The sequence below is a fragment of the Canis lupus genome, chromosome 3, assembly GCF_048164855.1.
Source record: "Canis lupus baileyi chromosome 3, mCanLup2.hap1, whole genome shotgun sequence".
Lineage (NCBI taxonomy): Eukaryota > Metazoa > Chordata > Mammalia > Carnivora > Canidae > Canis > Canis lupus.
The window spans coordinates 22313964-22340718 of record NC_132840.1 but is presented as its reverse complement, the minus strand read 5'-3'; the positions used below and the strand labels follow the sequence as shown (position 1 = coordinate 22340718).

General features: G+C 47.1%; 1 long non-coding RNA gene across 1 annotated transcript in view; it reads left to right on the top strand.

Moving 5' to 3' along the window:
• Window positions 1-26755, top strand: part of LOC140630007 (uncharacterized) — a 64823-nt gene that overhangs the window by 19058 nt on the left and 19010 nt on the right. Inside the window, exon 3 of the long non-coding RNA XR_012027788.1 lies at window positions 9190-9322. This is a non-coding gene — a long non-coding RNA (uncharacterized lncRNA). The remainder of the gene's footprint in view (window positions 1-9189; window positions 9323-26755) is intronic.

The window sequence follows — 26755 nt, the reverse complement described above, 5'->3', positions numbered from 1 at the left end:
TGCTCAGATTTGCCCACAGTCACACAGGCCAAACTGGTGGGTCTGAGATTCTAATCCAGATCTGAGCATCCAAGGCAGAGCAAGTGTTCTATTCCTGGTTACCTTCTAATAATAACCTGTGTCAGAAACTAAACAAGGTGTCAGACTGTGGACTCAGAACCAAGTGAGCTGGCTGCTCAGCTGCTTCCCTTGCCTGGGGGTGAGATAGGGGTGAGCAGTTAGACATACACGGGGACCTCCTCTGGGTTCACTGCCGTCCACTCCAGCAGCCTGCAGCTTGAAGGCAGTGCCCCTACCCGAGATTACCATATAGCTCTCTGAAACAGGATTGGAACCATTTTTTTCCATAAATTAAAAGAGGATGCTTAGTAGAAAGAGATTGGGGTGGGCAGAAAACGAGATACTCAGAGCAGCTGCAACATCGTGGGGTAGAAGCTAAGAAAATCTCCAAGATGCCACTTTATAGAGTATTGATGTTGCTTAGCTAACTGCTTCCTCCAACCTTATTGTCCTGTGAGAAAAGTAACCTCCCATGTGTACCAGCTCTTGGTCTTAAATGAGTTACTTGTTGCTGATAGCATTCCTGAGTGATACACAATTTAAGCACCAAAGCACCTGCAACACACCCAGTTCCCTTCACTGGCTGTTGGTAGGAGAAAGGAGGGAGATCTGGATCCTTGACTCACTTTCAGAGCCCCCAGTACTCAAACCTCTGAACTTCGCTCCCAGACCATCTTAGGCAAGCCAACCGATATCCTTTGCTTCTCCCCTACAAAACCCCACCACAAATTCCAACCCCTGCATTGTCAAGGGATCCTTTTCCAGTGGGAATAATAGCCACTGTCTGTTCTCTAGCTGCACTTCCAAATTAAAAACAACCCCCCCACACACAGAAAATCAGAGAGAGAGTTAGCCTCCCCACATTCCCAGCTCAATAAATACAATCAAATGATGGGAGTTGAAAATCAAACAGCCTAGCATTCCATCTGAATCGGGAATCTGTAGCCCAGATCCTCTTGGGTAAAGCATGCCCCATCACCACATCATTACCCAACCCTGCCATTAGGGAAGGCAAACCCGTACTTACAATCACAATGAACGTAATGTGTAACCAGGAGGCAGCTCGCTTCCAGGAAAGGCAGCAGAGCCTTCTCCATCCCCCAGCTGGCCCTGCCAGCCTCCTTCCATCACCAGCTCTTGTTTCTGTGCTCAGCAGAGGTCCCCATGACATCAGAGACCTAAGGTCTCTCTGTCCCTCTGTGTTGTTCTCCTGCTTCCTGCCATGAGAGACACTGTCTTTCTCTGAACGTTGCCTCTTCTCTAACGTTAGCTTTCTTGGATAAGGCTCATTCTGCCTTCAATGGGGACTATAGGTCAAGATCTCAGGGCCAAAGAGTTTATATTTCACCATGAAAATGCACCTTGTTGGCCACCATGAAGGACAAAGAGGAAACTGGCGTCTTCTACGTGGCTTAACAGAGTCTGAGTTAGTGCAGCCAGGCTGAAGGGACAGTGGGTGGTATGTAGCCAGACCCCTCACCACGTCCAGGCCCATTGGCCCACCTACAGTAATGCCATCTAAGGAAAACCTGGAGATCACACATGAGCGTATGAATGTGGATACAGAATGAAGTGTTTTTATAGCAAAGTGCTGGGGACAACCTAAGTGTTCAAGAATACAGAATTGATTTTTTTTAAGTGCAAAAAAAGTATGCAGCCATTAAGAAGTATCTTTGTGAAGAACATTTAATGCAGAGAAAAGTTAATAATTCATATATATGAATGAAACACGCTGAGTGAAACAAGTAATAGAATGAGACACATACTGGATACTACTTATACCCTGTAAGTACCCAAGTATGAGGAACAAGGTGTATCTTTTGCAAGAATGCACTGGATAACTAACCCTCTGAAGGGCATGTACCCAATAGTGTTCTAAGTACACTGATACCTACCTACTTCTAAGTGCCTGTGCACGCATCCTTTGACACAATTATTACAGCAACCCTCTAAGGCAGGGACCATTTCTATACACTGAGGCTTCAAGCCACCCAGCTCATCAGTATCAGATCTGGGACTCAAAACCAGGAAGTCCAGCTTTTCGATTCTATGCTGCAACAAAAATGTTTGCATTGAATCCATCAGAATGATGGTCAACAGAAAACAAGAAGGAGATGGAAGACGAAAGGAAATAAATAAGCAAACAAGTAAGACGGGGTCCTTCATGGTCCTAAAATGCAACCCTCTCCAACATGAGGTCCTAGGAAGGTGAGGGAAGAAGGAAGACAAACATAGGTATAGGTATAGATACAATACAGGTACAGGCATTTGTACAGGTACAGGTGTAAGTATAGATGCAGAGAGAGACGTAATATAGACGTACAGGTATGCAGGTAGGTATGTTATGTGTATCTGTAAACTTCCCGCTTCCTAGGAAGATATGCCATCCTTGGGATCCCACATCTCCCACCCACCGGCTGCCTTATCCTGGTCACACCAACTTACTCAGGGCTTAGCACTTAACCCATAGGAAAAATAATTCATAAGCTGGCCAGAAATCTCTAACCTCAAAAATGTTCACAAAGGTCATTTGATTCACTCAGGGTCCAGAGAATTTGAACTTAAAAACGTGGAAGGAATGTGCCAGTGAAGGGGATGCCAGGACAGAGGGATGACAGTGTGGAAGGGCCGCTGTGGAGCGTCCAGGGGATGAGGTGTGTGCCTTCCACAGATGCTGTGAGGTGGGCTGGCTGGGTGCGAAGAACAGGGTCGTGGGGGCTGTGCAGGAGGTGGAAGAAGAAAACCTCCCAGGGCCTGGTGTTCCCCAACACCCCCCTCCCCGGAAGGCGGCCTGGGCTTCTCACTGCACGGCACCAGGCTTCCAAGAGAGAGCATTCCAAGTGTGGAAGCAGAAGCTTCAGATAGATGTCTTCGGACCTGGCTTCCAAATTTCCTCAGGGCACGTGGACCCCGTTCTGCACCCCCATTTCCCCATGAGACACACAAGCATTTGTAACTTCAGATGTCGGCACACCTTCTCCAGCTCCCCCTTGCTGCCTCTGCTCCCTGCTGCCTCTGCTCCCACTTGCAGGCACCCTCCCGTTGGCTGTGAGGCCTCAGGCAGGCGCTACCTGGGCTGGTCACCCCTGCCATGGGCAGGCACGGAGCCACCCCCCAGGCTCTCTGTGTCGTGCCTTCCATGTGCCTCTTACCAGCTCCCCACCGCCACCATCGGCAGGCCGCTTTAACGGTTAATTATGTACACTTTGTACTCAGAGAGGCCAATTCCACACGCTTATTTCTCTCCTTTTTCTCCTCTTAGAGAGAGAAAAAAAACTAAGCTTGACCTGGAAAACACAAAACGCTTGCCCAGTATTAACAATTTGTCTTCATCAACCAGTTAGCACTGGGACAGCATTCCCAAGGGAACTCGGAACTCAGAGCATGAAGCAGTCGGGCTCAACCACAAGCCTGGGAGCGGGCGCTCTGGGCCTGCTTGGTGCTCCGTGGATCTGTGTGGTCTGGGGGGGGGGGGGGCACTCACTTGTGACCTTAATGCCTCTATTTCCCAGCAAAAGTATAAATATCAATGTCCTTTCCTGGTTGAGGTTTTTCTCCCGCAGATACTCAAATGTTGGACTGAAAATATTTGTCCAAATGTGAAAATGAAACCATAGAAAATCCCATGCATATAGGATAACTGGGTTATCTTTCCCTGTGTGTGTGTGTGTGTGTGTGTGTGTGTGTGCTGTAGAGTCTAAGAAGCAGTGACCCATAGCTACAAGATCAGGGTTCTAATCCAGCCTGCAGAGGAACTAATACGTGGCTTTATGTAAAGCCACTTGACCTCCAGAAACCCCAATTTTCCATGTGTACGAAGAAGAATGCTGGCCCAGATTAGCAGTCCTCAACCTCAGTGGTACATCAGAGTCATCTGGGAAGATTTTTTTGAATACTGATGCCTCTACCCCACCATGGACCCATTAAATCTGAATTTCTGGGTATAGGGCCTGGGCCTTGGATTTTTTTTTTTAATTCCTTAAGTGATTCCCAGTATGCCGCCAGGACTGAGAGCCTCTGAACTGGGTTCATGGTTTTAAAACTATTTTTAATCAGAGATTCAGTTCTTTAAACAAACACACCAGAGGCCCTGTGTGTAGAGCAAATCACATGCAGTTGTTCTGTGTGAAGCTGGAGAGGGACCCAAAGTTCTGCCCACTGAGCCTCTCGTCCCTCCACCATCCAATCTTGGAACCAGCCCCAGGGACCCCTCGAAGCCTTGGAACCTGAGTGTTCTGCTGAGCACGGTTTAAAAACTGTTGGAGACGAGACAATTTCCAAGATTGTTTAAAGATCTAAACTTCTGAAATCATGTGAGAACAGTCAACATCTGGAGCATTATCTGAATCATAAATATCCTCACAAATCTATCTGCTTGATGAAACCTAGTTTCCGCCCTATATCGTGTCTGATTATAGAACCAGGAGCCAACTCGGCCACAGTTGGAAAACTCGGCCAGCTGCTGACTTCCCTGGGTGCTCTTGCCTTGCAGCCGCCCAGGATCTATTCCTCAGAGACCAAGGGTTAGTCCACATGGCAGTGGTTGAGGAGCAGGGTCGCCGGAAATGTCCATGGAGCCATGCAGCTGGGGTATGGAGGGAAATTTACTTGTGTTGCACAAGAAATACAGGAAGCCCATTTTCCAGACTCAATGCGGAGCTTGTGTCATAAGTCGGACCCCAATCAAGAAGTCCCTGTTCTAGCCCTCAACTCTTTAAAACAAACTTCCCTTTGCTGTGCGAGGTCAGAAACATAAAGATGCCAAATACAGCCCTGTAAAGACAGGGTCAGAGTCCCCAGAAGAGTGTCATGTGGGACGCTGAGGAGCAGCAACATGGAGCCATGACAACATGGACAATAGGAAATGTCAGCATCACCATCAAAGCACAGGGCCAGAATCAGCGAGGGGCTATTGAGGCACTTGCCTCACCTGCACCATTTAAGGAGCCACCAAAGAACTCAGTACTCAAGTAAGAAATATTTTTAGTGCCAGATTTCAAAAACTTAAAACTAATGCAAACAATTCTATAATTTAAAAAATGAACATTTTAAATAGAAGATCAGTATTCCTGACTTTTCTTATTGCCACAGGCTCCAATATGGCTCAGGTTAGTAAAAATAGAATCCTTTGGATGGAAATAAAGAAAGTCTCATTCAGCCTATTACTAATGAGATTTCAGGAAAGAAAACCAAAAATACGTCATCATGCCATCAACAACAATGACCACAACTACCACCATTATCAGCATCACCACCATCACCACCACCACCACCATCATCATCATCTTGATCACCATTACCACCATTACCAACACCATCATCACCATTACCACCATCATCACCCTTACCATTGTCATCCAGTGGTTATGATTACTGAGGACTCGCCATGGTCTAGACATAGGTATTCTCTGCATTTACTTTTCACAACCTTTCTGAGAAGAAGAAATTATCACTTGACAGAAGAAGAAATTACCACTTGACAAAGGCCTCAATGGATAGGAATTTATCCAAGTGTGAAAAGAGGAAGTGTGAGGCCCACAGAAAACTGCCTGCAGAACCCAGGAGGTGGCCTGCAAGCAAGAACACTGTCATCCTGGCTAAGGTTTCCACCAGTTCCCTGACCAGGAGTAATAGACACTAATATCACCAAGGCCCACTGGGTGGTATTGATAGTGGCCATGTTTAATTGTGATTATGATAACTTTATAGAAAATAGGACACATGTTTACACTCTGTTATGCACTTGGGCAATTGCTTTTGCAAGTCAGTTGGCTCAGCTCTAAAACAGGAAGAGGGCCTGACTGATGTCCAAGCATCTGAGAACACTACGGTCTGTTCCTCAGCTGCCCACCTCCTCTATGACCAGCCTTTGGGCTGGTCCTTTCCCCTTGACTCTGAGGTTGCAGCTGGGTATTACCTGGGTCTTTCCATGGAAAGGGAGGTAATTGCCCCAAGGCTAATCCTCCTGAGGTATTACCTGGGTCTTTCCCTTTCCCTGGGAAGGGAGGTAATTGCCCCTCAGCTTCTCCTTTAGGCTTTTGTAACTTATCAGGCAACCTTTATAAAGCTTCAGGATAGAGAAGCCTTCCTGCCTTGACAGCCTGGACACTGGTGGGTGTATTAGGCAAGCATATTAGGCCAGATTACTGAATGTGGAATCAAGAAGTCAAGTTTCTGACTCAAGCCCTGAAGATACATTTTTTTCTTAGCACAGCTGCAATGCAGTACACCGCGCATCCCCTCTTGCTCGTTCTTCTAGCAGAGACCTAACAACATGGAAGGTGTAGGGATGACAAAAAGAGAGAGAGACCCATGCTTAGTCAAAGGGCCCCTCATCGTAAAGAAGAGAAAGGGGCAAAGACATGGAGAGAGCAGAAGTCGCCTGAGGCGGGGAGAGTGGGATCCTACCCAAACCCACTTTATTTTATTGTTTGAGGAATTTCCAGGAATCTGGTTAACAGGCCTGACGCCTACGGCTTGGATATATACAAAAGCAAGTGGTCTTAAAATGAACAAAGACAGTGAATGCCACTTAGCTCAGAGCCTAGGCCTTGGCTAGCTGAATCCTATGCTTGTTTTAAGTATAAATTTCAGATACAATCTGGACACTGTGGGGTGGGCATGAGGGGGCAGTGTAGATGACAGTTCTCCCCTTCCTCCTGGGCACAAGGCTGGGCTGTGTTTTCTAGAATCCTTTGCAGTTAGATATGTTTGATTGCATTATGAGCAGAAGTGGTGCTCTCCCCTTCCACACTTGGCTTGTCAACACTTCCACATGCTACCCTTCCATCCAGGGACCCAAAAGGGTACACAGCCACAGATGCATTCATCCCGGTCCCTGCATGTTGGCATGGAGGAAGGCACTCGGCAGATGTAGTGAGGGAGAAATAGCGCAGATCTGGTTAAAGCCCTGAGATGTTGGGGTCATGAGTTATGGCACTTGATTGGCTCTAATACAGGCAGCAACAGGCATTAATCTGAAGGGATCCAGTTGTCAAACCACCAAATATCAGGAAAGGCAGAATGAGGGCATCTGAGGACCTATGCCACAGGAGTTCAGGCATTACCTTTCTGGAAGTTTCCATCAATGTGGCTCTCCTCAATACTTTCAGATTCTGCTTCTCTCAGTTCAAAGTTTCAGATTCCCAGGAAAATTATTTTTATAGGCTCAGCCCGAGTCAGCTGACTTCCTCTGAGCAACCAACAGGCTTGCAGCTCCAACGGCCCTGCTGGGGCCCAGAAGTGGGTACCAGAGGCTTTTCTTTGGGAAGGGGGATTATAAATTATCAGCCACCCTAAGAGGTATCTGTCCCCCACAGCTTCACCTGAGGATGAAAGGATGTCCACCTGAATCCTTTTCTAACCCCCTCCCCCCAAATCTGTTCTTCCTTCTGTGCTCTTTCTGTGTCTCCTGAGATATAATCCCACCAAACCTTCCAAGGAAGCAGAGTATTTGGAGCTCACCTCACCTCTCCCCCTCAATCCCTGCAGCCAACTGGTCACCAAGAACAACTATCCAAACACCTGCCAATTCATTGCATTTCCAAGGTCCCCATCACTCAGCAATGCTCTCTTAACTCGTCTTCTTCTTCCCTCCCTCCTTGAACCCATCTTCAACCATGATCAAGCACAGGAGATGTACTTGTGTAACCACCAGGACAGCAGGGACCACTTCCATCAGGATGAGATAGTGAGCAATCAGAACAGACACTGGCCACAAGCCATCAGTATAGGCTTATCGGGGATTCCCAGCTCTGATAATACTACTAAAAAACATCTCCCCGATACCTACTAAAGCAGACTACGTGACCACCCTAGAGCCCAGCACTTCCACTCCCAGGTGCATACTCAGAGAAACGAAAGCATACGTTCACCAAAAACATATGTACCAGTGCTCATGCCATCTGTTCGTGATAGCCTTCTATTCTCCACCGACAGGTGAATGAATAAATACACTGTGGCTTGTCGTATAATGGAATGTTATTACTCTGGAAAGAGGAAGAATAAAGTACTAATACTTGCAATAACATGGCTGAATGTTGAGTGAAAGAAGCCAAGCACCCAAGAATATATACTGTATGATTCAGTGCATATAGTTCAAGAGCAGCCAAAATGAAGCTAGGATTTTGATGAAAGTCGGGGGAGTGGTTGCATCTGGGGAGTTGAGCAACTGGCCGAAAAGTGGCTCCAGGGAGCTTCCTTCTGGGTACTAGAAATATTCTGTGCCTCGACCTAGGTGTATGCGTATTTCAGAATTCATTGAGCTGTACCCTTCAGAACTGGTCACTTCATTATCTATATGTGAACCTTGAGTTAAAGATAAGTCACACGTCTTCCCCGTTCTACCAGCATCAGGGCCTCCCCTTGCCTCCAGGAGAAGGGCCACTTTCTTTAGCAGGGTACAAATCTTCTTCACGACTTCACCCCCTCTTGGCCATGTCCAGCACCCACTTTCCATCAGTTTTCCAGACAAGCTGTGCTCATCGGTGTCTGTGTGCTTTCGTGGGCTATTCCTTCTGTCTAGAATCCATCCTTCCTCCCTGTTGGTGCAGCAAATTCTTCATCATCCTCAAGGCTCATTTCAACTGTCACCTCTCCCTTGAAGCCTGCCCTGATCCAGCAGGGAGAAGACGCTCCTCCCCTTCTGCATGCACTGGTCTTCATGGACCCGTTTTTGTTTCCTGTGGCCACTTTAACAAATGACCACAAACTGGGTGGCTTAAAACAAAATAAGTTTATTTCCTCATGGTTTGAGAGTCCAAAAGTCTGAAATCAAAGTGTCAGCAGGGCTGTGCTCTCCCTGAAGGCTCAAAGGGATCATTGGTTCTGTGCTTTTCTCTTAGCATGTATTTGTGACAGTCCTTGGCTTGTGTGTGCATCATTCCTGTCTCTGTCGCCTCATCCCATGGCCTCATCCCCCATGTCTATCTGCATGTCCTTTCCTGTCTCTTACAAAGATTTCATGGAATTAGGGCCCACCTCCATCCAGCACGATCTCATCTCCATCCTCACCTTAAATTTTGCAAAGATACTATTTCCAAAGGAATCATATCAGATCTGGAGGTTCTGAATGGGGGGAGGGGGGGGAGGAGGGACTCTTCAACCCACCGCACTCTCTTCCTGTTGCAGTTCCTGTTTGTGATTATCACGTGTCTGTGTCAGGTGATGGTCCTGTCCCTAAGAGTGAGGCTATCTTCATTCTGGACCATCAGCCACTGGTGCCAAGCCCCTCAAGCAAGAACTCCAAGCACATATCCATTAGGTAAGTAATGAACGAGCAATCAGAGTGTGCTCCTCTGTCCGTGCTGTGCTCTAAGCCCTTCTAACTGTGGCTTCACTGGATTCGATATCCTGCCCGTTTGCGCGAATGAGTTCTTCCATCTGAAGGAGTCCGCCAGGAATCAAGAGGAAAGAGAGAAAACTCAGTGGGTTTAATTGCCATCCAGCTTCCTTTTGTTCCAGAAACTCTCAAAGCCAGCAGCCAAATGATTTAGTAAGTCTCAGGAACTCCAAAGCTCTGCCACAGAGGAGCTTGATGGGAAAGATCAGATCAGCACTATTGGTGTGGGCGGAGGGCTGTGAACGTTTTCCAGGGAGCAGATGGAGGGCAGAAGTTGGGGGACTTTTTATGAGTGTTTGCTCCAGCTGTTGGTTGGTGATTTGGTTCCTGGAGCAGCTGGAACCAGGCAACTCGGCCTCCAAATTCCAACCTGCTTGGCAATTACTGAGAAATGGCACAGCCTATAAATTGGGTAATCCCTGCCCACTGTCCCCAGGACCACTGCAAGCCCACGAAGGTGAATACTCAGGCTTGCTGACCTGTGGAGGCACCTGCATTCCTGAGGACCCCAAGCACTCTGTGCTCTTTCTGGGGGGTCTGCAGGAGACACCTAATGTGGGATCTCCAACCAGGCCTCTCTGTCCTACTCTGACCTGTCACTGTAGCCAATTCCTGCCCTGTCTCCTGAGGTCTCAAAGCTGAGCAGCCCTGTGAGTCTGCAGTGTGCTGTCTTCCATGCTAAAACAGGGGAGCTTCTTCCTCCTGTCTCCAGGGACCCAGGTTCCATCCATCTTGTCGGGACACCCAAGGATGGTCCCTATCTTCTGGTTGCTGGGTAAAGAGAGGAAGTGTCAGGAAGGCAATTTCCTTGGAAAAAATGCAGACACTGCATGGTTATTTCCACTCACCTCCTGAAGGTGTGGACGTGGTCACGTTGCTGCATCTAGTTTCAAGGGAGGCTGCAGATGGGTGGCCAGGGGCCCAATGAAAACCCAGGGGCTTTCCTGAAACTAAGGGAACCTTGTGTGTCAACTACACTTCAATCAGAGAAACAAACTAGGGGCTTTATTCATAAAGGAAGAGAGGGAGAAGGATAGTGAGGAGCAGTTAGCATCGTCTGCAGCAGACCTGCCTGTCCAGCAGAGGCTTCATGGAGAGTGCACGCAGGGCAGCTGTGGCGTGCTTGAGGAGTGACAGCAGGAAATGCACACTGGGGTCTTCAACTTGTTTCTCTCTGGTTCTTGGGAAGGGAAGAGACCTCTGCACACTATTCCCCTTTGGGAGTCACCAAAAAATGACTAAAATTAGGTCAGAGCAAGTGATCTTATACACTGTTGGAGGGTTATAGTTTGCAACAAACTATACAATTTAGAAAATCCTATCAAAAATTTAAATGTACAAATTATTTGATCTAGCAAGTAAATTTCTAAGAATTTATTCTACAGCTATATTCACATAAGAGGCAAAGACATATGTTAAAAATGCTCAGAGCAGCATCATTTGTTATAGTAAGACTGAAAAATACCCCATGTGTCCATCAGTAAGGGGCTGGTTTAATAAATTATACTACATCCATATAGTAAGATACTATGCAGTTGTCAAAAAGAGTAAAGCTTATCTGTGTGGACCAACATAGAATAATCTTCAATATGTATATATACACATTTTAAATTTTAATTTTAATATATATTTAATTAATATATAGTTGTATATTACTACATGTATTTAATATACATATAGTTATACATTATTATATATTTTGTTATTTATTATTCATATATATGTTATTAAATCTGTTATCCGCTTAATACACAAATACGTATGATATATTATTTATATATTATGTATATATTATTATATATTCATATATTGTATTTAATATATATTCTATATCTTAATACATTTATATATTACAACATACTTAATACACATATCTTTAATATATATGTATATATTACTTATACATATATATTTTATCTGTGTGTCTATTACATGTATTTATATATACATATGTGTATTACATATACATATATGTAATAAATTTTATATATATGTATACAACAAAAAGCCAGGTAGAGAGGAGAGCAAATAGTATATTTCTGTGTGCGTGGTGGGGTGTTGGAGGGCATGTGTCCTACATGCCTGCATGTGCGTGGCCCGTCGAAATGTCGCACAAGGCAGTGGCAATGCTGGTGGGCTCCGGGTGGAGATACAGAGTCTGGAACAGGGGAGAGAATTTCTTCTATCTACTCCGCTTTGTACATGCTGATCTTTGTGACCTTGTGTACAAATCACCTCGTCTTATTTTAAAAGCCAGGCAGATAAATGAATAGGTCAATGGTGGGATTTAAAGATTCTTAGAGACGAAAACTTCTATTTCGGTGGCCCCCTCCCTGCTGGGGTGACCTGCACCATCACCTGCAGGTTCCCCAGCAGAGCTCATCCGCAGCCCGGCCAGGGGCCCCACTGCCTGGACAGATGCTCAGCTCTGGAAAACATCGCAGTGACTCTACTGTTTACGGAACCCAAATGCAGCAGCCGCCCGAGGGAAACTTCCCAGATCCCTAGGCAGGCTTCTGTCCCAGGAGTGGTTTCACTGCTACGCAGCTGTAACTGCAGTGTTCGTGGGGTCTCCACAGCCACATTAGAGCTGCTTTGTCCAGAAAACAGAGATTCCAAAGACTTTTTAGGACACAAAACACTGTCTGTGCAGTGATTCCACACATTACAAACCAACAGCATCAACAACAAAAACAAACGAGAAAACAAAATGACAGAAATAAAACCCTAAAGCTGGCATGTCTGGGATAATATGGGCTAAGGTGCCCATGTGGCTTGTTTTTAAACTGTAGATAGTGTTTTCTGTTTTCTTCTTTTTGATGATCTACAGTTTTTCGTTGTTCTGAAATGAACAGACAGCAAGGAACGGTAGCAGAGAAATTGATTTTTCCCTGGCTATGTCAAAATATAATTCACAGAGCACACAACTCACACTGCTGAAGTACGCAATTCCGTGATTTTCAGCCTCCTCAGTGACATGGGAGGCCATCACCACACTCAGTGGTGGAAATTTTCTTTAGTGGTTTGTGCTCGCTGTCTCTACCCGTTTTCCTGTGGCCCTGCATCTGGGCATCTGCCTCTTGTGGACACTTTGTACTGAGGGGGTCACTCTTAGAGGTCCTTGGTGTCTGGCTTTTTTCACTTAGCAAAACATTTTCAAGATCCATGCTGTCAGCATGTGTCCTTACCTTGTTCCTTTTTACCCACCATATAATACTCCACCGAGCAAACCATTCCACTAACTTTTTTAAATCTCAGAATTTGCACAGCAGCTGTGAAAATAGCAACTCTATTGTATTTGCCCAGCACCTACCACTTCTCTAGATTCTCAGTCTCCTTTTTGGGTGGCCAGCCAGGACCTCCCCATTCATTCTCCCCTCAATATGAGCTTTTCAGATACAACAGCTCACATTTCACCTTTGGCTGTGGATTCGAGTCCAGACAAGTGGACTGAATTCATCATCATCATCATCATCATCAGACGTTTGGGGTCTTGCTGTTCATTGAACCTGCCCCTGTGCTATAGCTGTCAGTCTTTGGGAGGAAAATAGGATGAGGGACACAGAGTATGGGCGGTCAGAGAAACAGCTGCACCTGAGAGAAGGCAAGGTGGTCAGGCGAGAGCAATATGTGAGGAGATGTGTGCCACCTCCTTCAGGAAGACTTTCCCAACTGTCCTTGTCCATAGTGACCTGGGAATCTCAATAACTGAGACTCAAATATCGACTGAGTCATCTGCATGCCTTGGGCAATTTACTTCCCTTCTCTATACCCCAGTTTCCTTATTTGTCATCCACATCACATTTTCCAGACTTGACCACAGCAGTATGCATCCATCGTGCATGCCTACGATGTGACCCTCCTTCCGGGGAGAGCTGGGGTCCATGTTCTCTCTGTTTGAGTCTGGGTGGGCCTGTGACCCAGCGATAGCACTGCTGCTCCCACCTTTTCTGGAACACTCGTGTGTGGGGCACAGGGCCACCATGTTGTGAGGAAGCCCAAGCCCTGTGAGGAACATCTGAGACTTGAGGTCATCCCAGCCCAGGTGGGAGCCATTAGTTGATTTAACCTCCCTTACCCCTCGCCAGTCACGGAGGCTTCCCAGCTGAAGCCCTGGCTACAGCAGAGCACAGACAAGTCATCTCCGCCGTGCTGCGTCCAAATTCCTGACCCACAGAGGCCATGAGCCTAGTAAATTCAGTGTTGTTTCAGGCCAATGAGTTGGGGAGTTGGAGGTGCTCTATGTAATAGCAACTGCAGGAGGATGGAGAGAGGCCAAACCACAGACTTCAGTGGAAGAGCCTGATGAAGGAGGAGTCACCAAGTCTCAGTCTTCCTTCTTCCCCGTCTCCTTCAAACTTCTATGCTTTCTGTTCTCCAGATAACAGGAGCTCAAGACTCACAAACATTAACGAGAATTTTATCAAAATGTATCATGCCCTCAGCTGGATTGTGGGCATCTTGAAGGCAAGAAGCATGCTTGGCTCATCTCCTGTAGAGCAGGTCTGGCTGGGTCACACCTAGAAAGCAGAGACCTGACCGCACTCCTCTCTGTAACCCCGATGCCCAGCGCATAGTAGGTGCTCAATCAATTCTAGTCTGCGACTTGGACATAAACAATGATCATTTCTCTTAAAGAGCTTTGAACTTTTTCCCTCTTCATTGGATTTTTTTTTCTCAAGAATTCTTTACTTTTTAAAGGATAATGTGGTAATTCAAGCCAACCCTGGACTATCTGTTTAATCTTCTTTCCCCTAAATATTAGCTCAGTGGGAAAAGGAGCCTAACCTCTCTGTATATTTTTCTCTGTGTATACTTTTGGCCAGAAGACTGGAAAACCCAAGACTAAAGCAAGATGCTCAGAGATTCCGGGAAAAGACGGAGAGAAAGCTCCAGCCAAGGAAGGAATAGGGGTGTCAGGGGGGCAAGGACAGATGTCACACATCTTCTCTAGAAGGACTCTGTCTAAGGATTTGCCTGTCTCACGCGTGAGTGATTCTCAGTGACAAGCGCGCGCACCTCTGTGACCCCCGCGGGGAGGACGGTTTCCAGCTGGGGCTGCTGCCCAGACCGACCTGAGCCAGGCTGGGAGCACAGACCCCTTGTCTCTCAATCCTTTCTCCAAAGACATGTGTGCTGAACTGTGTTGACGGCTGCACAACCCAGCTGATGTATCCTAAAGGTCAATGAATTTTATGTTCAAATGGGGTGGACTTTATGGTATGTGATTTTTACTTCAATAAGGCTATTTTTAAAAATTGTGTCATTGGAAAAATTACATAAACAGATTTGCACATATATATATGTACCTATGGACGTATCAACTCACGTGTATATATTGTACACACATATGTACATATCTGTATATTCGTGTACACACCTGTGTGTTGTATGTGCATGTATGTGTACACCACTGCAGACACATGTCCAGGTGTACCTATTACACACATATTGCATGTGCACACACGTGTATGTGTACATATGCATATATGATTTAGTGTGTTAAGAAGAAAGGCCCTTTCTAACAGGAAGAGTCCCTGACTTAGAGGCTGGAGTCCTGACCTAGCCCTGGCTCTGCCACTAATGTGCCGAATGGCCCTGAGCAGGACACTGCCTCTCCCTGGACCACATCTGTAACTCTCGCCCTCTTCTCTCAAGAAGTTTCTCGTGCAGCAAACAGAGAGACTCTTTGAAAACGTCAGTCCTCTGATCAAAACCCTCCCACGGTTTCCCATGTCTGCCAGAGCAGAAGCTGTAGTTCTTTTAATGATCTCCGTGGGTCCTTACAAGGCCTCAGAGTAATACTACCCAGTAGATGGAGTGTTCTAGGTCTCCCACTCACTGTGGTAGCCACCAGCCACAGGTGCCTGTTGAGCAACTGGAAATGTGTCTCCTGTGGCTGAGGAGTCAATTTTATTTTAATTAGTGTAAACATAAATGTAAGGAGCCAAGTGAGACAGTGACTCCTGAATCCTTAGACCATCTGACATCCCTCGCTTCCTCCCCAGCCTGAATCACTTCAACTTCATCCCCCTGACTTTCCCCTCATTCTCTCTGTTCCAGCCACATTGGACTCCTCACTGGCCTTCCACCTCTTCTGCTCCAGGACCTTTGCACCAGCTGTTCCCTCTGTGCAATTTCTTTATTGATTATGTTTCCTGCTCACTGTCTAGAAAGTTGGCCCCATGAAAACAGGGATCCTCACCCATTCTGTATATTTGTGCTTCTCAAAGTTTTAGAATAGTGCTTGGCACATAGCAGATGCTCAACAAATACTTATTGAATATAAAAAATTGAATGAAGACTCCTGTTCTGGTTTAGTCTGTGGAGAAGAATGGTCTGGCCATTCACTGTGATGTGCCTTAGCTCTTTCTGGCTCACAGGACCCCAGATTCCCTGACCCTCCCATGTCCATGCAGATGGAAGGCTTTGGTCTGAAATAGCAAGCCACCCATTCCCAGGCATCCTGGCTTTCTGTGGCTCACGAAGATGCTTGCGTTGTTAACTGGCTGTAATAGGCTGGCAGGTGGGAGGGGCTCAGCCTGGAGAGTCCCCACCAACCCCCTCAAACCCCCGCTCCCCAGCCTTTCCCGGACGCCACTGCCTTCTGCGTCAAGTGGAGAGCTGGGAATGGTGAACTCATGTTATTGTACAATCTATCAGCTCATTCCGCTCCCCCACCCGCCCTCCTCATGTCTGGGAGAGAAGGCCGGCTTCTTAGTGAGAAGCAAAGGCTATGGATTCCCACAAACACACACAGTGAAGAGAAACAAGAAATTACTTCCCCTCCCAGACCAAACCCCATCCCGTGAATCGGTCTACGGGTTGGGTCTAGCATCTCCCCTGAAGTAATTCACCCTTGGAAACTCTAGGAACCTGGAGGCTCCCCAGATACGGTTGCCTCCTAGACTCTGTCCCCTCTGGAGATTTCGTTTTGCCCTCCTTTGTCCCAGAGCATTTTGTCCACGTGACAATACCCAGCTCTCCCAACATAAGGGGAAGGCCGGCTGCTTCCCGGCTGCTAGATCCCCTCACCAGAGCTCCCTGCAGCCCGAGGACAGTTTACAAAGACAGGGCTGCTCTGCTCGCTTGCTCCAGCAGAGCTTTCCTCTTGTAGCCAAACTAAACCTTTAAATGGTAGAGAGGCATTTAGATTTCTCTTCTGCCCAGCTGACAGTAGGTTTACAGTTTATAATCTGGCCTTTGTAAAAGCATTTGTCAGCCTGGATATTTCATTTTCAGCCCGACCACCCATGCAGAGGGACAGGCAGGAAGCAGCCCTTCATTTGCACCAACAGTCAGCGTGGAGGTTGGCTCCAGAATCACAGAATTCGGTCGCAAAGGGGGACTTTTTTGGCATTATCTACTTCGCATCTCCCGGCGAAAGCAGCCCTTGTTTATAAGAAGCAATTCCTGAATGCTAAATTTGGAAATTCTACGTATTCCTCTAATCCGTTGGCCCTGAGCAGGACCGGCCTCCTCTAAGAAAGCTTCTCCACTTCCCCAGCGTCCCTCGGGTGTCCAGCTGAACGTCGGGGCCCGTCGGGGAAGGCGGGGAAGGCCGGAGCGCCGCGGCCCGGGCAGCCGGGGGCCTCTCAACTCAAGTGCTGCTTCTCCTGTCCAGCGACGCGCTCCGCGGCCGGCGGGTCTATCTTTAAGTGCGTGTGCACCAGTGTGCAGAACACGGCTCCCTCCGGGCCGGCCCTGCCCCAGCTTTGGCAGCATCTCGGGGCTCTGGTGCGTGGGAGTGGACCCGGGAGGAGGGGGAGGCCGGCACTAAGGCAGCATGAACTGATACGGAACCTCAGTAGCTCGAGCTGGCATGATAGCGGGGAAGGAATGTAATATAGTAAGTAACACTCACGTTTTATCTACATTGCTTGAAGACATTTTCGAGGGAGGAAATAACACCGTTTCGGGCGACAGATGAAGGAGACAGAGTCAGCGATGGTTCATTTGCAGAGCGCACTCCCCCTCCCACACCTTCCACCTGAGCCAGAACGCTGGAATTCGGCTCCGAGCTCTCCAGCCACCTCCCCTCCTGCTGCCGGGCCTTTCTTTTTTTTCTTTCTTTCTTTCTTTTCTTTTTCTTTTTCTTTTTTTTTATTGGAGTTCAATTTGACAACATATAGCATAACACCCAGTGCTCATCCCATCAAGTGCCCCCCTCAGTGTGCCAGGCCTTTCTGCATCAGAGCTCACACCTCTGTGGTCTAAGCTGTGTACACATGACCTCCTTCAGGGGATCCAGGGTGAGCTGGCCGGGGGGACACAGATGCAGAAAACCAAGGTGCTTCCCCACTCTGCCTACACGTCTCTTCTTGCCCTGGAGCTGGGGTGACTTTTTCTGCCACCCACAAGTTAGGCACACCCCAGGCTCCTGGACCTACTCAGCTACAGAAGGAAGACATTGGCCACATGTTTGGAGTATAGATTACATGCCAGCCACTTACTAATGGCACGGCGGAGGTGGGTGGGCAGGCAGGCATTTTATCCTGGGTCAGGTTGGGTGTCTCTCAAGCAGAGCCTGAGGTAAAGATTCTCACACAAGTAGATGATCCGGGACGCAACCCCAAAAACACCTGTAGGGGAGTGAGGAAGGGAAGGGAAGGAGCCTGCAATGCATCTTGTCAAACAAATTACCCCCTGGGGGCCCCTGCAGAGTAATCCCTCTGGGGAGTTCCACTGAGTAGTATAGAACATGCACCCAAGAGCTTCCCATTCTGAGGGGCCTGGGACCTGGCTGGTTACCCACCAATTCACTGTCTCACATCATCATTGCCTGAGGGATGCTCCCACGTGGCCTATTGTACACTTGGGCAGAACCAGCTCTAAGAGTGCAGGCAGTTGGAAAACTGGCATTTGCTTGAATAGCGAGGGTTAGGGGTATGGATGGGCTCAGAGAACCTAGGGTCACTTAAGTAGAAGGGAATGGAGACAGGCCCAAACCTAGGTGGCCTTACACATTTCTAACCCTCACCCCACTGCCTCACCTATCAAACACGATACCTGGTTTGTTTGGCGTAGAGCCCTCTCTCCAAACCACACTTTGGTTTCTGTTCATGCATTATCAATTCAAATGAATGTCCGTGAAAGCTTCCTGGTTTCTTACAAGAGACACATATTTTGTTTGGATAGATTTCTCATATGCTACATTGCAAATACTCCAACCCCAAAGGCTAATGTTACCCTTAAAGTGGCTGTAACCAAAGTCCGTTGGGAATATCCAAGCTATACTCAATTTCACTAGAAGTCTATGCCAAAGCATATCTTACCCTCTAAAAATTAAGATTTCAATGTAAAAGACTGCTGTGGAGACTAGTTTTTACTGAATGACTACATGGATATTGCGTTGGGCTGAGCACTCACTCACATAGATGTGCGTGGAGTAACTCCCGATCTCTTAAAAATATTGGTGACTTAAGGCAATTGCTTCTCTAAGAGTAGACCACCTGACCTAGAGTTGAGAGAGAATCTACCAATGTCAGCAATAAAGATACTACAAATCTAGGGGTGAGGCGTGGGTGGATACAAAAATGGTTCAAACTCATCTATCCAGGGAAATAGGATAGTGTTACACTATTGTTTGTTTTTACAGTGAGATTATTTTACATGTTTCAAACGACATAACATTTCTCTTATTCAAAGGATCAGTTTAAAAGAAGAAGTTACTCTCACACTTTTTTGACATTAAAAAGCTCAAAAGAGATGCCTTCATTCCCGAAGTCATATAGACCAACACATTGATTTTGCTGATGTCACATAGAGCTGACATGTAACCCACACATATTTATATAGTGGTTTCTAAGATTTTTCATTCAACAGAGATTGTTCCTGTGAAGGCCTATGTAGAACTTCAGTATGTAAAGCAGATAAATATGAAGCTGTTTTGATAGAAATCGGGTAATGAGTTCTGGTTGAAACTTTTATTTCCTATCCCCCTGCATAGTGTTTTCTCATATACCTCCATGCAACCCCAAGTACTGAATAAACCAGCTTGAAAACTACTAATCAAGACCAAATTCTACACCCGACACATGAGAAGAGTAAAACCAAGTGATATTAGGTCATTAGGGTAACATAACATAGCAAGTCTGCAGGCTGACCCAAATCAGAATCCAACTCTTTAACTCTGGGCTGCCCTCTAGAGCTGTAGGTAAACCAGAATACTTAGCAGAGATTCCAGAAGGGTCATGCCTTAGCAGTAGGGCTAAAGGGACCCTAGAGGCAAAGTTACTCTAGACCTTCCCTAACAAAAGATTAAAAACAAGCCTCAAAAGGATCAAGCTGCCTTTCAAGTAACTTAACCTCCTGCCAAAACAAATTTCAACCCTCTTTAAAGGAAGACAACCAAATCCAACAACTCAATAACAAGCATTTGTAATGTTTGGCATCCAATCAAAAATTACTAGACATGTGAAAAGCAGTAAAATATGACCTATAACCGAAATAAAAATCAGTCAAAAGAAACAGAGCCAAAGAGTGACAGCAATGTTAGAATTAGCATGGAAGGACTTTAAGCTGCTTTCATAAATATGCTCAAGGATTTAAAGAAAAATGTGAACATAATGGAGAAAGAATTGGAAGGCATGAAAAAGAACTGAGTAGGAAGTTTAGAGCAGAGAACACTATCTGTAAGATGAGATTTCCACTGGGTGGGCTTTACAAAAGACTACTTACTGCAGAAGAAGAGATCAGGGAACTTGTGGGCGTAAGAGGGTAGACCATATAAACTGAAACAGTTTTACGGGACATCAAACAGAATTATATGCATGTAATTGAAGTTCTGGAAGGAGAGGATAGAGAGAGAGAGAAAGGAGTAGGACATTTTTCAAAGAAATAATAGCCAAAATTTTTCTAAATTTGATGAAAACTATAAACCCACTATAAACTTCATCCAAGAAGATTAGCAAAACCCAAGTAGGATGAACACAAAGAAAACCACACCAAGGCACATCATGATGAAATTGCTGAAAAACAATGATAAAATATAAAATTTTAAATCCAGAGGGAAGAAGACACATGGAGTTCAGAGAAACTAAACGTAAGGATCCTCACAGACTTCTCAGCAAGAGAGAGAGCCCTCATGGCTGCAGGAAGCCGGCGAACAAGAAAGCCCAACTAGATCAGAAAGCCGAGGTAGAGCTTCTGGATGGAAAGACATGCCACCCTACAATGATCTATGCCAGCAAAGTGTGTGCCTCACATGCTGCCTCTCTACTCACACAATTCATCCCCTGTGGTAGATCAGATCTTTGTTCAACAGACCTTCATTCCCTTCTAGCCCCAGCCTCCATGGGAGGAATGTATTTCTTTACCACTTGACTTTAAGCTTGGCCAAGCAGCTTGCTCTGGCTAAGATATTAAGCAGGCATTACACTAGCAAAGGCATGATGTGTGCTCACACAGTTGAGTTTTCCTTCCTGCCATCCTGTCTTTGACCATGAGTAGAACACACTCTGGCCAGAGCTTAGCACAGCTCAGCCCACCCTGCATCAGCCCCACCTCATCCAATCTCAGCTGGCCTGAGAGATGCACGAGCAAGAAATAAATGCTTATTCTTACATGCCACCATACAGCCTCCTTTCCTTTAAAACTCATTCTGAAATATGTTTGCATATTCATTCTGTTGCCCAGATGTGTAACCTAAAGCAAACCACTTAGCCCCTCCTGGTCTCAGTTTTCCTCTTCTGTAAAACAGGGATGTCGGGCTGAATCAGTGGGTTCCAGCATTTGCCTGAAATATAAAAGCCGTCTTTCACTATTTTCCCACTCAAAGCACATTTGGGAAAAGTCTCCTTTACGTGAAAAAACTAACTTGGTAAATTATAATTAGTTAATACAAATTAGAAAATTAAATAAAGGCACATATGACTAGGAGTAAAATGGGCTCGAAGACATGAAATATTATCCCACCAAGGTATGTTTAGTTAGCACAGGAAAAAAAATCACAAGGCAGGGTGCAGTTTCCAAGGGATCTTGTAAAAAAAAAAAAAAAAAGAAAGAAAGAAAGAAAGAAAGAAAGAAAGAAAGAAAGAAAGAAAGAAAGAAAGAAAGAAAGAAAGAAAGAAAGAAATGAGCCCTACGACCTCTCAAGACCATTTCCCTCAGAACTATACAGGAAATTCTCTCCAAAATGTATGTCTACAAACTCCACTCAGCCTTACCATGTTGGAGAAGGGTTCCTTCCCTCTCCAGAAACAGGGAGCCACTTTCAGCAGGAGGAAAGGCAATGACAAGGCAACCTCATCACCTCTTCTGGGTCTCACTCCCCTGAAATGTTGGCCAACCTCCAAGTCCATGAATTTGTGTTTTCCTTGCTGCCATTAGTTTGTTTTTAAAATGTTGTCCATTACTGTCTGAATTCTTCAGATTGTCATTTCTCTGCCCAACGTTTGATCCACTGCTTCCATGTAGCAGCTGTCTCCAGACGGGTCCCCCTGAAGGCAGAGCCTGAGACCAGGACTTGAGACTGTTTGGGAGATGACCCCAGGAAGCATAAGCAAGTAAGGAAAGGGGGATGAGATAATAAAAGTGCAACCTCTGATGAGCTGGGTGCAACACACTTCAGAGTTGTCCTATGGAAGGATGGGCAGTCCAGGGTAACTACCCACCAAATCCCGTTCCTCCTGGACCGATCACACCTTGGCGTTTCTGGGTTGCCCTTCACATGCACTGACAGATTTACCAAAGTGCTGGAGAAAGCTGCCAGGTAGAGGTGAGAAGGGGTGCAGAGGGCTGGAGGGAAGCCACTCAAGGTGCCCAGGAGCCACGCAGCACACCTCAAGGGGGAAGGTGTGCCAGCAGCACCTGCTGCCAAGCACTAACCACTGCTAGGGGTTGCCACGGGCCAGACACTGCACTATGCTCTTCGTAGGCATGATGTCACTGACTTCTCACTAATTCTGTGCAACGGACACTATTGTTCTTCTCATTTCTCAGATGGAGAAAATAAGGCCGTGAGAGGTTACATACCTTGCCCAAAGTCACCTAATTTGGGATCGATTTAGCCAGTCTGACTCTGGTCTCATGAGCACCAGACTTCTCCTTCCTTTTGGCCATGACCCTGGAGGGTCTATCAGCTCTGACCTCTGACCTTGGGCTCACCTTAAAGTGCCATCTGCTCTCCTCTCAGTCCCCTATCCCCCTTGGGTGCTCTCTGAGCACATGCAGGTGCTCAGAACCTTAATCTCAGAGCCACGGAGATCCTGGGCTCCGTGCTGACAGACCCCGTGCTGCCCGGCTCACAGAGGCCCTGCAGATGTGTGCAATTAGAGGGCGGGGAGGGCCCGCATTGGAAAACATAATTCTGCAAAGGATGCCACAAGGACTTTGTCAAGAATACCAGCCTCATATGACCGGTGCCCAGGGAGCAGGGAAGGCAACCATCATGCCTCCTGGGACAACTCTAAATCCTCCCCGACCGCATTTAAGAAGAAGCTTGCAGGAAGAACAAAGGGTTAGCGGGCTGGACGACCATCACGATCCTGGCTGGGCTGGTTAGGGTAATTCCAGGACAGACCATGATTAAACTGCTTATGGTTTTGGCTTTGAACCCACAGAGCTCAAGGCAAAAGGAGAATGATCTAAGAGCCAGGCCCATGTGGAACCTTCAAAAAAGGGACCCGAGGGATGTGGCCAAGCCCACCCACCCCCCTGAGCCATCTGTCCTAGCTGCCCCCAGGGACCTCCCAGCTGACGGAGAAGGGAGGACCCGGGAGCCAAGGAGACCTGGGTTCCAGTCACTAAATAGCCATTTTCCTAGGGCTTCCATCGCAGAGACCCCAAACTAGAGGGGGAGAAGGCACTTCAAAGAACAGAAGTTCATTATCCCACAGTTTGGTGGCCACAAGTTCACGGCCCAGGTGTGACAGGGCCATGCTCCCTCCAGAGGCTCTCGGGGACAGTGCTTCCCACTTTTCCAGCCTCTGGTATTGCTGGTCACCCTCAGTGTCCCTGGCTCATGGACACATGGCCTTCCTATCTCTGTGCCCCACTTCCCTCTTCTTATAAGGGTGCCACTCACTGGTTTCAGGACCTGCCCCAACCCAATATGAACTCGCCTTCACTTAGTTACATCTGCTAACACCCTATGTCCAAATGACGCGACCTACTGGTACCAGGGGTTAGGAGTGGAACATCTTTATAGAGGACACAACCTGACTTTGTGCTGTCCTCCCAGCTTCTCTAGAATAGAGGTTACACACTCAGCATCTAGGGCACCAGCACCGGTCTGCAGTGTGGCCTGCTCGTGCCATCCGACATGCCCAAACTATCTGTGGTGAAGGACCAGATCTTTTCTGTTTCTGATTCCTCATGGTCACATCCAAAGCCCTACTGCCCAAGCCTAGGTACTCAGCATTCACTGCCTGCAGTGCACCTGGTGGCCTTGTATAATGGCAACAGGCTCATGCTCGCTACTCAGTGAGATGAACCCACTGAATGGGCTGCCCTAGAGCTCTAGCATGCACACGCACGTGCACCCATGCATACACTCATGTGCACACCCATGTGCTCATGCACACACACTGTGTCTCCCCTACACCAGAGCTGCCGACCCTGGGAACCTTCACCCCAATCCCCTCTCCCCCAGGCAGCCAGGCCCTTGCCTCCTCAGCTGGCAATAATTCTCCTGAGCTCTGCTTCCCACTCCCCATCTCTCCTATGGAAAGTAATTCAAACTTGTCAGGGACTTTCAAAGTCAGGAAACTTTAGTTTCAGAAACAGGTTAGAAGAGCCTACAAACTGGGCTGCAGTGAGACCTTATGATACATTTTGTGTATCAGATTTGACATTAAGAAGCAGCCCATAGATAAACAGAAACTAAACCACTCTTCAAGGAGGCAGCTGCTTCCCACACCATCATGTCCTGTTTAATTACACCATCACTCGGGCCTGCACAAACGTTCACGGATGGTCAAGGAAGAGCCAGGCACACGTGACTGGGGGGAGTCACAGCCCCCAGAGGAGATGGCCCAGGATGCTGGAAGTTTAGCCTGTCGGTACCACAGGTGGCAGAACAGACGAGTCGCACCCGGTCGGCCCAGCACAGCCAGCAGCATGTGCATCATCACAGTTGTGCTATTTCTCCTGAGCCCAATCCCACGGGGTGAGGCGATGAGCCCAGGTGGTGGCTACACGGTCCATTGTCCCCACCCCAAGGAACCACAGACCAGGGGCCCGGGACCCTTTATAACAAGCAGTAAACAAGGTGTGCTCACCTGGACCTTCTTAACCATCTGCACGGCAGCTGCAGAAACAACTCAGCGTCAGAGGATGGCCTGGCATTGTGGCCTAATACCAGAAGGACAGGCAGTGAGACTTGGGGCATGCAGACTGGCCCTTTCAGTGAAGCGCACCACCCTGTAGCTTGGAAATGAAATTTTAGAGACATGATGGGAGACCCTGGGTGGGCCTCCGCCTTGAGCGATACTAAGAGTCTCATTTTACTACATACATGAGTATCTCCTAATAATAGAGTCAAGTTTGACATGTTTCTCGAATTCCTATAAGTAGTAGGATTCTGGGAGCCTCCTTCTGCTAGGAAAATTACCCACATTGATGTGCATAGCTAAAGTTCATTCACTGTTCACCACTGTGCAACATTCTGTAGTGTGACCATCTGACAGTATTTCTCCTCCTGTTGAGGGTGTTTGGGCTCTGACCACTCGTTTACCACTACAAATCGTCCTGCTATTAACATCCTTGAACTAGTTTTCTTGTACACACTTGGAGGATTTTTTTCTACGAAGCGCTTCTCAAAGTGGGGTCCTCAAGCCAGCAGCTCAGCATCACCCAGGAACTTACTAGAAATGCAAATTCTTTGGTCCTACCCCAAACCCATTGAGTCACTGCAGGTGTGAACAGCGGTGAGGGAAGGAACAAGTGACAGGTACGGGAGCCCCAGGGGCCTCCTCAACAAGCAGGGGAAAGAACAGCGATGGAAAGTCACAAACAACCCGACTTTTAACTACAGAAACAAATGAGGGGTGGCTGGAAGGGAGGTGTGGGAGGATGGGGTAACGGGGGTGATGGGCGTGAAGGAGGGCACGTGATGGAATGAGCAGTGGGTGTTACATGCAACCAATGAATCACTGACCTCTACCCACCTCTGAAACTAATACTACTCTATATGTTAATTAATTGAATTCAAATAGAATTTTTTAAACGACCCCCAAGAGCCAAAATAAAACAAAAATGAGTAAGTGATCTGAATGGACATCTCTCCAAAGAAGATATGCAAATGGCCAATCAGCACATGAGAAGATGCTCCATATCATTAATCATTAGGGAAATGGGAATCAAAAGCATGGTGGAGGAGACACCTGGGTGGCTCAGCGGCTTAGCGCCTGCCTTCAGTTCAGGGCGTGATCCCGGGGTCCTGGGATCGAGTCCCGCATCAGGCTCCCCTCAGGAAGCCTGCTTCTCCCTCTGCCTGTGTCTCTGCCTCTCTCTGTGTGTCTCTCATGAATAAATAAATAAATAAAATCCTTTAAAAAAAAAAAAAGGCATGGTGATGTAACTGACCCCTGACCCCCACTAGAATGGCCAGAATCAAAAAGACAGGTCGGAGCAGGCATTGGAGAAGACGGGGAGAAGTCAGAACCCTCACTCACTGTTGGCGAGAATGCAAAATGGTGCGGCCACTGGAAAACAACCCGGCAGCTCTTCGAAAGGTTGAACGCAGAGTTCCCACAGGACGCACCCATCCTACCCTTACGTGTATGTACCCAAGAGAAATGAAAACATGTTTGCACAAGAACTTGTCCACAGATGTGCAGAGCAGGTTTGTTCATGCTTTTTTATAGCTTATAGGTATGGCCCAAAGTGGAAACAACCCAAATGTCCACCAGCTGATGAACGGACGAGCCTAATGCCCCACACCCACACCAGGAGTATCACTCAGCCGTCGGAAGGAAAGAAGTACTGATGCTTGCTACATAGAGATGAACTTTGAGATGTTGAGTCGAAGCAGCCAGTTACCAAGGCCACATGCCGTAGGGTTCCACGTAGAGGGAACGCTCCGAACAGTCAAACCTGTAGGGAGGGAAAGCAAATTCGTGGTGACGCAGGGGAGGGAGGAAGGGGAAGAAGGGAGGGTGACAGGGCTTCTTTTTGAGGTGACGGAAATATTCTAAAACTAGTGGTGATGACTGCAGAATTCTGAGACTTTGCATAAAAACACTGAATTGTACGCTTTAAATGAACAAATCGTACAGTATGTGAATTATACCTTAATAAAGATGTTCACACAGACACACACACACAACAATCACATCGGAATGTTCTGGAACATTTTCCCTGTTCTTCCAGCAGACTGGGGAACAGGAGTGGTGAGGAGAACTTAGTGACAAG